Source organism: Podarcis gaigeae (assembly GCF_964106915.1).
Source record: "Podarcis gaigeae genome assembly, chromosome: 8".
Lineage (NCBI taxonomy): Eukaryota > Metazoa > Chordata > Lepidosauria > Squamata > Lacertidae > Podarcis > Podarcis gaigeae.
In genome coordinates this window covers 52,528,572-52,541,082 of record NC_139684.1, presented here as the reverse complement: position 1 = coordinate 52,541,082, position 12,511 = coordinate 52,528,572, and the positions used below count along the sequence as shown (strand labels likewise).

General features: G+C 48.0%; 1 protein-coding gene across 6 annotated transcripts in view; it reads left to right on the top strand.

Annotated features, from left to right (window-relative positions):
* MTSS2 (MTSS I-BAR domain containing 2) overlaps positions 1-12,511 on the top strand; it is a 58,665-nt gene that overhangs the window by 1,239 nt on the left and 44,915 nt on the right. The gene's annotated exons all lie outside the window — the stretch shown is intronic.

The window sequence follows — 12,511 nt, the reverse complement described above, 5'->3', positions numbered from 1 at the left end:
GGGAGGGGGACTTAGAGAGAAGTGAGTGGATCAGTGGCAGATGGAGGAAGGGGGCGGGGAAGTTGTTGGTCCTGGGCCTGGAGAGCAAAAAGCAGAGGCGAGTGGCGCTCACTGCCTTGCCAGATTCAGCATGGCGGTAGTTGCCCCTTGGCCCTGCCTGCAGGAGCCTCTTCTACCACCTCCACCACCACCCCTTATGCAATCCTGTCAAGATTACTTCTCTTACATGGCTTGTAAGGAAAGTGAAAATGCCACATGGAAGAAATCCACACACCCTAGAAAAATGTGTGCCCTAGGAGGGTGACTGCAACCAGGAGTTGTGAGGATCAGCAACCTAACTGGCTTTACAAGAGAAAGTGGCCAACCCTCTTGGAGAATGAACATTAGAATGGCAATTTAACCTGGAAGGATCAAATTAGCAGGCTCAACAACCTTTGAGGATTCAAACAACCAGTTTTTCACCAGTGAGCCCTGGCGGCTCTGGCATCTGCCCCATGCTAAGGATCTGGGGAATTATCAAGACAGAAAGAGTCTCTCTTGTCTTGAACTTCATCTTGAGCCACATCCCAGACAAGGTGAAAATCTGGCCAGCTGAAATTGATGGCGGCTGAGTTTATTGAGCATCAGATTACCTTGTGGACAACCTCATGCACCTGAATTCCCACTGCAGAAATTGGCCACGAGTGGGGAGGCTGTTAAAATCCAGCGGGTGAAGCCTTTGGGAGGAGATTGCTAGACACGGTAGAGTGAAGCTTTGGGTTGGTTCTCCTAGATCAGTCTTCCTCAGCCTGGCTCCCTCCAGATGTTTTGGACTACAACTCCCACCAGCTGTTCCAGCCAGACCCCTGGTTCTATTTCTGGTTCCAGTTCTGGCACTGGCTCCTGAGGCATGAAGCAGTTTCCTGGATACCTTGTTCCGAGCCACATTTCATTGTCAAAGTTGGGCACAGGCACAAAGTGCCATGTTTCTCCTTGCTGCATCAAATCATGGAGCTGGACAGATCCCACCCACTCGCCAGTTTCCCCCCTACTGCTAAGTTTGATTTCCAGTTTCTCTTCTCTCAAGGGGGACTCAAGATGGCCTCAATTCTGAAAGCTGTGTGTCCCACTTAACCTGAGTTGTAACTGGTGCAAGAAAGTAGAAGGGAGGAAGGCAACTCATCCAAAGGCTGGCCCTGCTTCAGCAAAATTAGTTTTGCGTTAAAATGCAGCGTGCTGCAGATGTCACTCACTTGCTTAATATGCACTTAAACCCCCCCTCCATTTCTAGCTGTACCAAGTGAGGAGGAAGCGGCGTGTGCTCACACATGTGTGGGTTTTCCTCACAGAGATTGTTGAGGGGAGGCGTGTTGTTAGATACTGTTAGTGCTTCAGGAACTGTGGGTAGCTAGATCCTGGAGGAGCCACTTCCCACGGCAGTAGACGACCATTTGAAAAGTAATCATTGGAACAATTAAAATCGTAATGCAGAATAGAATGCAACAAATAATCTAAGACAGACTTAAAATTATAATCATAGTAATTACCAGAATGAAGCACCAGCAAAAACCTGGGAGCGTAAACTCCCTTCAAATGAACTGGCTCGGATCTTGCATCTTTTAAATAATAGTAAATTATTCATGAAGGTGATGGAAGCTCCTGTGGCTGCTGGGATCCTGCATTCAATGCCCAGTTTGATGAGTTGCCTCCCTTTCTCTTCCCCTGTCCTCTTATGACCACTGAACACCCAAGGGTGTTCCTAAAACACCAGGCTTCCTCTTAAAACTGGCATACAATCCTTAGAAGCCCATGGATGTTTGAAGAGCCCCCTGAGTCTATTCCTGGGCCCAGGATGGCCCTCCAATTGCAAGTGAGAAGGGTCCCCCCCTGCCTTCTCCAGGGCCTCTACTTTCCCTTTTCCTTTACTCAGAAGCCACCCCAAGCACCTGCATGGTGGTTTTTCATTGAAGTTTCCCAAATAATTCTGTGGACTGGGGAGCCTGTGCCCTTCATCATGTCCCATCAGCCCCAGCCATCATGGCCAGTGATGAAGGATGATGGAGTCACCCCCAGCCTGGGCTAAAGCCAGCAGTTTTGCTCTGAGATAAAGCAGCAGAGTTCTTCAGAAGCATTCTCTTCCAAGTAGTGGGGGAGTCACTCCCATTCATTCAGAAACTCCTCCCCACATTTTAGGAAAACTGTGTCATTGTTGTTTGATTTATTACCTGTCCTTTGCCCAAGGATCCCAGGGCAGGTTGCATCATTAAAAAGAATCATTTAACCCCTTCAGACCTCGAACTCATTTTATACCACTATAACCTGCAGTGCACGTTTAAATTTTCTCCTCATTTCTCTCCTCCCTCAGTTCTACTTTTCTGTCCCTGCTTTTTTGTTTGCTTTGGTTTCTTAACAGGCCAGAAACACGCCCTGGGACAGCAGCCAGGGCAGTTTTGTTCATGATGAGTACCTGGTGTGGGAGCTGGAAAACTGTTAAGCCACCAAGGGCCTGAGATGAAGGACCTTAAGCCCTTCCTGCCTGCTGCTCCTCTTCCTCCTTATCATCTGCTGAGTCATTGTTTGCAGCTGGATCTTCTCTCAGCCAAGTAGACCCTCATCCCAAGGAGATGCCTGGCAATAGAGCCTTCTGTATCCAGTCAGGTGTTCCTGGGCTTTGTGCTGGGTGCACTGCTGCCATCTCTTGAGGCCCTGGGGGGCATTCTCTCTGCCGCCCTTCATGTACACAGGGGTAGCCAGCGTGGTTTCCTCCAGATGTTGTAGGACTACAAGTCCCATTGGCCATGCTAGCTGGGGCAGATGGAAGACACAGTTCAAACACACCTACCACTATGTCACTAAGGTGTGCTCACCTGGTCCTCTTAATGCCTTTGCCAACAGGCCCACCTACAGAGAGAGGTGATGGTGATGTTAGGTAACACTAGGCCTCCTCAGTAGATCTTGCTGCCATGGCCCCTGTTATCTGTTTGGATTCCCTCAAGAAAGACTCCACAAAACCAAGTGTCTGGCCTGCAGTTCTGCCAGTGTTCACTGACTGCCTGGACTCTCCATGTCCTTCCTCTGTGTATTGTTGGAGCTTTCCTGGCCTTGGTCGGGTTTGTTGCCCATGTGAGTCTCCACTTACATACAAGGCATGCTGAACTGGCGGTTTTGCAGGAGACTCTGACCTGCTGCGTCAAGGGAGACCTTGCACTCCTCCTCCTGTTCTGGGAGTATTTCATGAGGTGTGGGTGCCTAGCCAGTGGCCTTTCTCTTCTTCCTAGCCCACTGTTCTGTGTGTCGGCGAGGACTGCTTTGGCCTGGCTGGCCTGTATCCCCTGTGGCTTTGTGGTTGGTCTTAATGCCCAGCTTCTGAGGCTGCAAGCATTAAGCCAGCTTGCACCGGCTTCCACATTTCTGTTGCCCTTGGCTGCTGGAGGCTTGTGAGCTGGACCAAGCTCTCAGTCACTCACCACCTCCTTGCTTCTTCTGCCACGGCTTCAGGCAGAGTTGCGCTGCTGCAGGTGAGCTGGCTTCCTTGCCATGGCTACTAATCTTCCAGTTGGCTGCTGAGTTTATCAGCCTCCCATCATCCAGAGAAGCACGGTTTGGCATCTGTAAAACAGCAGATGGTTCTTAGAGGAGTTAAGATGCCTGTGTGTGTTTGTGTGTGTGTTGCAAGGGGCCATGCCTCCACTTCTTCCGCTGTGCCCCTTTCTCCACAGAGTGGATGGTGAACATACATAGGATGAGTCACAAGGTCATTGTCTCATGTGATGCCTACACTAAGTGACTGAGAGGTAGTCCTGGACTGCCCAGTTGACATCACTGGAGGATAGGATGTGGCTGTTAATTAATCTAACAGAGCTAAAATAATTGTTGCCATTTCATTTAGAATTTACAAATGAAGTGGAAGTAGGGGAAAGCACAGCTCAAAGGTTAAGCCTTGAATGAATGGGAGGATGATGAGGTCGCAGGTTGAGCTTCAGGAATGCAAGGAGAATGTAGCCAGGCACTCGGTCTCGTTTTATTGAACAAGCCTTTCATGGGGGATGGGCCTTTCTAGGTGCTCTTAAATATTGGGATAAACTTCGACCATCTCCGAAGCAGACAGAACACCATGTTCCATAATTTTAAATTCCCCTGGTGTGGATTGAGCATCTTTTTCTGCCACTGACGACACTCAAGCTCAGTGCACAAAGCACTTTAAGTGTGTGGATACTGCAGGCTTCCATCTCCCCTTCCAGATGTTAATTGTACACAGGTGCAGGCCAGGTTAGCAATGAAAAGTTAGTAAAGCCAAAACTAGATGCAGGGGCTGGAGGCCTTTATGTTTACATGTGGATAAAGTTAGCAGGGGCTTCTGATATTTCAGACAAAAGGAAGCATGCAAGTGAGGAGTCTGTTACTCAAGTCTGTTGATTCCCTTCCCATATCATCTTCTGAGGAGTGAAAAGGGAGAGGTGCCCTAGGTGGTTCAGTGGAACTTAAAAAAATGGATGCCTCATCCTACACCTGCTTATATACCATTTACAAACTTTTCTCACATTGAAGCTGCAACTATCAGGAAGCCCAGCTTTGGGCTAACCTCCAGCTTTGATGCCGCCCTGTTTCCAGCAGCTTTGCCCCAGGGGCAAGAGGTGGGGGGAAAGCTATTTTCTGCTCTAGAGCCCTTCAGAGCCAGGGAGAGGACAAAAAAGGTTGCAGTGAGTTCTTGAGGCCTAGATCCTTGTGGGGGCAGGGAGAAGGAAACCTCCCACTCTCAGAACAAGGGGTGCCCCATGGAGGGCCTGGACAGATAGTGCCAATGCTGCTGGACCTAGGAGAGAGCCAGGAGGCCCTGGTCAATGCCAGCCTTCACCAGCTTGGTGCTTTTCATATGTTTTGGACCACAACCATCCATCAACCACAGTCAGCATGATTTATCACCTTCAGGTTTAAATAATCTGGAGGACACCAAGTTGGTGAAAGCATTTATCGCCATTTTAGGGGAAAGAAGAGGCAACTTGCCTGCCCTGGATTTTCCAGCTGTTTGCTTCATTCATTTCCTACTTTCTTGTTTGAGTCATTCATTTCTTTCCTGCTGAATTCACAAAGCAGCCATCATCCACATTGCTGGCAGCTGAAGACACATTGCATCCCCAAATGAGAACCCTGAAGGGTCCACCAGGAACACCCTGTGTGCAGCTGTTTGTAGCTCTAGTCTGTAGCCTGGGCTATGCTGTGCTCCAGTGGGTGCCCTTGGGGTCCAGGCTAGGCTCTCATTGCAACAAGGGCGAACCCTTTTACCAAAACACAGGTTTCAAGGTGTAGCATAGTCTCAACAAGTTGAAGTCAAGCATAGACAACCACTCTAGATCCAAAATGTAATCTGGAAACATGGTTTGGCTCATAGGGAGTTCAGCAAGGAGACAGAAGCCCGTTTTTATTTACAGCTACTGGGGGGCTTAACTGGGAGGCCTTATACCCTCTGGTCTCTGAAACCAGAGTGAAACTGGCAGTGAAAATGAAGGCGTATCAGAGATTGCATACTCATGAGTAGACCTGTGACTGTATCCAAAGGCACATACTAGGTCGTTTTTGGCCCAAGCTTTGGGTGTTGGCGTTCTTGAGGACTGTGCAGGGAAGGTCAAGTGAGGAGCCTCATCTGACAGTTGTAAGGATTCTTCACCAGGGATCAACCCACAGGGCCTCTCAAGCGGATCTTCAGCATTGGATCCAGGGGGCTGTGCCTGCTCCACAGACCCTTGACCTGCAAGGTGTTTCAGTTCGTTCTTCAAGGGCTCGTGGTTATGAGAACTGTTGGACCTCCTGCCCTTGGGCAGAAGCAGTAAGGGTTTCACTTCTCTGTTAATGAGTGATTTTTATTTTTTGTCTATGTGGACTGAGCAGGGTCCACTGCTTGGTGTGCAGGCCAAGGAAGGGGCAGGATAAGGCCACACAGAACGCATAGCTCCAGCTGCTGCCCAACTCTCAAACAAGATCAGGTGAGGAGCTGACTGGAGTCTGACCTGTAACATTAAAGTTTGACATGTGGGAAAAGGATCTCGAAGGACATCTGGTCGAAACTCCCTCTGCAGGAAGTCACAGCTTCCATCCAGCCCTTGCTGAGGTGCCTCTAAGAAAGGAGAGGTGGCCATCTTCTGAGGCAGTTTGTCCACGGTCAAAGCAGCACGTACGCTGGACATTTTTCCTAATGTTTGCTCAAAAATCTCACTTCTTGTAATTTGAACTTGTTGATTGTGCATCCTGGAAGATCACAAAATAAATTTGCCCTGTCATCTGCACCAGCCCTTCAGGTATTTGCAGACGGCTATCATTTCATCTCTAAAACTGTTCCCTCTCCATCCTGGACCTGTACAGCTGCATCAGTCTTTCCTAGCAGGTCTGACTATCCATTCTGAATCCCAGTTGCTGGAAACCATAGGAGGGGAGGACCCTCTTATGCTCAGGTCCAGCTTGTGGGTTTCCCATTGGGGCATCTAGTTGGCTGCTGTGCAAACAGGATGCATGACTAGATGAGCCCCCTTTGGTCTGATCCAGCTGCTGAAGGGCTCTGCCGATGTTCTTCATGGCAGAACGGATGCTTTGCATACAGAAGGTTCCAGGTTCAATCTCCAGCTACTTTGGTTAAAGAATCCTCAGGAGCAGGCTGAGAAAGACGTTTCTCTCTGACAGAGACCCTCAGAGGGGCTGCTTCTGCCAGAGTAGTCCTTTCTGAGCTAATTGGACCAAAGGAAGTTTGGTCCATCATCTTTGTGACAGCCTTTTAGTTCTTTGAAGATGGCTATCGTCTCACCTCTTAATCCTCTTACCCAGGCTACACATTCAAAGCACTGTAGGCCTCTCCTCCTATTAGGACTTGGCCTCCTGCCCTCTCTGGACGTTTTCCAGTCTACCAATATCCTTCTTAAACTGTGTTACACAGAAGTGGGCATGGCAGTCCAGGTGTAGTGCGACCTAAGCAGAGATGGGTGATGCTGTTACAATAACATCTTCTAGATGCCTTTTTTCTGCTAATGTAGCCTAGAATTGCATTTGTCTTTTTTGCCACCACATCAGAGTTGGCCTGCGTTTAGTTTATGATTTAGGGAAACCCCTAGAAACCCTTGTTATTTTTGAATCCTGCTGTTGGGCTTCTCTATTCTTCACTTCAGGTTTTAGCTTATATATGAAAAGGTGGGATAGGGATCACACATTGTTAGCGTTACTCATAATGAAACCATAGGGCTGTTGTTCTCTCTCTTCTCTGCAGCTCTCTGGTCAATTCTGTTTGTTGTCATGAACTTCTTGGAGGACTCCATTTCAGCAGGATTCTTAGCCTTTTCTTTTGTACAATGACTGCAGATCAAAGTTCTTTTCATGTTTCGGTCTTCTTGTATATCACTTGTATATTACAGCCAGTTTATCCCAGCCAGCAGGTATGTTTGTCCTGGAGGAGCCATACTTAAAAGAGGATAATGATATTGGCCCACAAGCCTCTCTCTGGACCACGTTGGCTGGGCCAAGTGAGGAAGTGAATCCCAAGTATAGGTACAGGAGGTATCCCTCCCTCCCTCTCTTGATGGCATATCTGAGCAGGAGCTGTGGGGAACTCATTGTCTCTCTCCCAGATTAGCAGATGTGGACTTGGTTATTCCATGTAATGGGCACCATATATACAACGGCTTAATTTTACATTAATTTCATACTGGCATCCCATGCTACTTGGTGCAGAAGTATAGGCAATATGGTGGATAATATGGGGGTGGTGTTTTATTGCCGATGACACGCTCCTGATTCATTTGTTCTCTGTGGTAGGCAATGCTTAATCCTCCCCCTTCATGTGCACAACATTTGTACAAAACTTTTTCTTCTGCCCTGCACACTGTCATCTTAATATTAACCCTTCCTCTGTAAACATCCATCTCTGAATCTGTTGTCTGCAATGATGATTGATATTTAGGCTACCCTGCAAAAATACAACTTAAGGATTAAAATAGCGTGTGTGAGAGAGGGAGTATATGTGGTGTGGAGACTGGCAACACTTCCAAAACCATCTCTCCAAAGCATTCTGAAAATAGCTCCGGGGTCTGCAGTGGCTGCCTGCCTGCAGTGGGGACCATCCGTGACAGGTGTGCCAGAAGCAGCAAAGTGACAGTTGGCTCCGCGCTTTGAGCAGAAGATGAGCAGCTGCAGAGTTTTGTCTGGCTTCAGAGGAGCAGCGGATTGTTTGGCTGTGAGGACCAGGTGGTGACAACCCCTGAAAGGAGATGCTTGGGCCTCGTCCTGTAGCTCTCCTGCCTAAAGTGTCGGAGAGAAGGTGGAATACGGGGTGAAGGTGGATATAATACAGAAAATAACTCTTGGTGGGCCCCTCAATGACAAATGGAAATCCTACTTCCCTCCTGACTTCTCAGCTTGAATGACAACTACCCCTTTATTACTGATCTAGGGCCAGTCATGAAAATGGTGCTTTATGAAGAGTGAGAGGATGCCTTGGCTCTGGAGCTTGTGGTGTAGAATATGGCACACAGGAAGCAACCGAAGAAGGGGAGGGGAAAATGGGCGTGAGGGAGGAATTGTCATACATAATATTCATAATAATTTTATTATTTATACCCTACCCATCTGGCTGGGTTGCCATTGGACTTGCCCTGCCTCGATGGCTACGTTGGGCTACCTGCTTTTATATATATATATATATATATATGCTTTCGTAGATTTTCACGGGTACAGGAATGCAGGTTTTGGTGTCCTCGGGTGTCTTCCCGTGTAAAAGTTGGGGTGTCTAGGCGACGTTTCGACGAGGTCTCACTCGTCATCTTCAGGCTGGTGCTTTCGGCTTCTTGTTACTGGAACAGAGCGGGATCTCAATGTTTGAGTTCCTATAAATACTGTAGAGGGGGTGTGGTGTCTAGCCTCCAATGTTCTGGGCAGAGAGGAAGTTCCCAGGCTAGTGTGCCTTTTCTTCTTTTGTTCCTTAATTACTTGAGAGATACCTTGAGTGATTTCTTGAGTGATATCCTGAGTACCACTTAGGTGGGTCATTAGGTGTGGATTAGTTGCTAAAGTCTTTGTGTCTTGACCTCTTGAACTTTGTGAAGAGTTTTCCTGAGAAGATGGCTGTATTGCACTTAGTTGTGCTTTGGCTTGGCTTCGTGTATAGGGGCGAGCTGTGGTTTTGTGGCTTGTGTCAGCCAGATCTGTGTAGGGATTGCAGGGGGGTGCAGCATCCGGAGTGCAGCATCCGGAGCCAATCCATGGTGGCACCTCCGGATGCTGCACCCCCCTGCAATCCCTACACAGATCTGGCTGACACAAGCCACAAAACCACAGCTCGCCCCTATACACGAAGCCAAGCCAAAGCACAACTAAGTGCAATACAGCCATCTTCTCAGGAAAACTCTTCACAAAGTTCAAGAGGTCAAGACACAAAGACTTTAGCAACTAATCCACACCTAATGACCCACCTAAGTGGTACTCAGGATATCACTCAAGAAATCACTCAAGGTATCTCTCAAGTAATTAAGGAACAAAAGAAGAAAAGGCACACTAGCCTGGGAACTTCCTCTCTGCCCAGAACATTGGAGGCTAGACACCACACCCCCTCTACAGTATTTATAGGAACTCAAACATTGAGATCCCGCTCTGTTCCAGTAACAAGAAGCCGAAAGCACCAGCCTGAAGATGACGAGTGAGACCTCGTCGAAACGTCGCCTAGACACCCCAACTTTTACACGGGAAGACACCCGAGGACACCAAAACCTGCATATATATATATATATATATATATATATGCTTTCGTAGATTTTCACGGGTACAGGAATGCAGGTTTTGGTGTCCTCGGGTGTCTTCCCGTGTAAAAGTTGGGGTGTCTAGGCGACGTTTCGACGAGGTCTCACTCGTCATCTTCAGTGACATTCCTTCTGAAACATTCCTCTGTTGCTTTTTTAAAATACTCTTCTGGAGCTGGGAAGGGAAGCAGTTTCTTAGCATCACAGTTGATGCCATCAGTCAGCACCATTCACAAGCAGCCCTTTTGTTGCAGACTTGCAGAGACCTAGCATTTTCAGAGCTTGACCCTGCAGCATAGAGGAAAGGGGCATTTGAGTTAAACAGAACAAGGGCCCCGCTGTTGTTAAGCACCTTACCTTGTCACACCACCCACAGGCCCCTCTGCTCCCTGCAGAGCTCAGTCAGAGGTGCCTCTGAGAAGCCCACAAGGGGGAGGCCCTATAACCACTGCAGTTGAGGGGTGCACACTGCTCCTGCAGCTGGAGGTTCCACGGGGCCAAACAAGATGGTTCAGGTCCATTTCAATCCAGGAACTGCCTGGTGGCATGACACTGAGCCTTCCTGAGAATGTCTTGTCATTCAAAGATTAAGTGTCAGCCTTTGGGCTTGCTGGGCCTGAGTGCCAGGATCACTTTAGGCATTGGGCCTGACAGGAATAGTAGTGTTGAATGAGGAAGTGCAATAATAAATACTGCAAAAGAGAGAAGCTTCCTGTTGCATGCTGTGGCTTCATGCTATTGCCATCATTTTGGCATGCTGTTACTGTACCACTTGGCACATGCTGTGACTGTGCCACTTGCCAACAGCCCATTTAGTTCAGCATCCAGTAGTGGCCAGTCAAATGACCTTATGGGGAGCCTTCAAGCTGGACCTGAGCTCATCAGCACTCTCACCTCCAGCAACTGGTATTCAGATGCATACTGCCTCTGATAGTGAAGGTACAGCATAGCTATTATAAACTTCTGTCTTGTTGCTTCGTATATCCTTTTTCTCTAAACTAAAAAGCCTCAAATGCTGCAGCCTTTCTTCACCTTGATCCTTTTGGCTGCCTTTTTCTAAAACTTTTCCAGGTCTACAATATCCTTTTTGGGGTGAGGGGACCTGGACTGTACACAATATTCTAAGAGCAATTGCAGCATAGATTTGTATAACAGCATTATGGTATCGGCAGTTTTATTTTAAATTCCTTTCCTAATGATGCCTAGCATGGAATTTGCCTCTTTCAAAGCTGCTGCACACTGAGCTGACATCTTCATTTTCTCTCCCTTGGGTAGGCAACACACAAAATTTTCTTACAAAAAAAGACTTCCCCGAGAGGCTTAGCTGCAGACATGGCAACCCGTCCGTCTGGCACAGGGCAGGCGGAGGAAGATGAGCTGGGTGAGAAATGAAAGGCGCTGCAGTTGACTGCTTGAGCTTTTCCCTGGCAGAGAGACAGAGGCCTCTGTGGCTAGGACAACTGTGCCTCTGAAGGCCCAGGTTCCTCTGGACGCCACGCAGGCCACTGACCCAGCCTGGTGACTAGGGCTTTGTATAACCACAGGCACTCCAGGGGTTTCCACTGCGAGTCAGTTTTGCCAGGGAGGGAGAGATGATGCCCTGCAAACCGCACTGCAAGCAGCTGGGAGAATATCTGCTGAGTAATACAGTAAACATCCGAAATGAGATCACTCCTGGGTAGAAGATAATTTTCCGATGCAAACTGAATTTTTTTCAATGCAAATTACCTTAATTTGCATCTGAAATTTTTCCACTTTAATAAATTTTTTTAGAAAACCCACATGGCTGCACTGAGTGTCTTCCTTCTCCTCTGGCTGCTAGGCAACATGCCTTGCTATCAATCCAACCCTGAGAGTTAACATACACTTGACACCTGCCCTGCTTCTCTTCTCCTCTCTTCCACATTCATTGGCTGACCTGCTTGGGTCTGCATTGGCTCTGCTGTTGCCATAGGATGCCAGACTCCAGTCAGCAGTTGCATTCCAAAATTGTCAAAGGACAGTACTGCTTATGGTTTTCGTGGCACCTTTTTCGGCAATAGGTTGATGGTTTTTGGCAAAATGTTGTGCATTGCCTTGGGCTGTCTTCCGATGGAGTCTGGGGGCTTCTAGTGTTCATAGTCACTATACTTCAGCTGCAAGCTGCAAGCAGAATTGCCATGGATTGACTCCTTATAACTGCTGCATTTCTTCTGTGTGGTCATTGCAACTATGTTCCATGCACCCCAGTGGGCTGTTGTGGCTGGGGAAGTTTAATTCACCTGAGAAGCCACTTGAATCTCAGCACATGTTCACTATAACTTTTGTGATGGGCACCATTTTTAACACCTTTTTGTATTTTATTTAGTACTAATGCTTTTCTGGCTGTGCTTTCTCATTTAAATGGTACTTCACTAGAGAGCCTTGGCAATATAATACAACAATGCTAATTTATTTAGAACTGCAGAACATTAGGCGGCACATAGATTATGGGGCTCTACCCAACAGCCTGTGTGGCCAGCACCAGCTCCATCTGATTGGTAGACCTTATCCTCTCTCCAGGAGCCCTGGGAGTGTTACTTACTTGCTGCAGTCCGGGCAACTGGGCCTGATTCCCACAATGCCCTGGGGTAATTCTATACTGGGGGCATTGGGGAAAATTAAAATAGTAACTCGACCCAACCTCCCCCACCCCCAACCCAGTGCTGCTCAAAGCAGTGGGCCCTGGGTAGGTATTATTAATGGGCCTTGCGGGGCACCTTACCCATGATGACCTGAACACA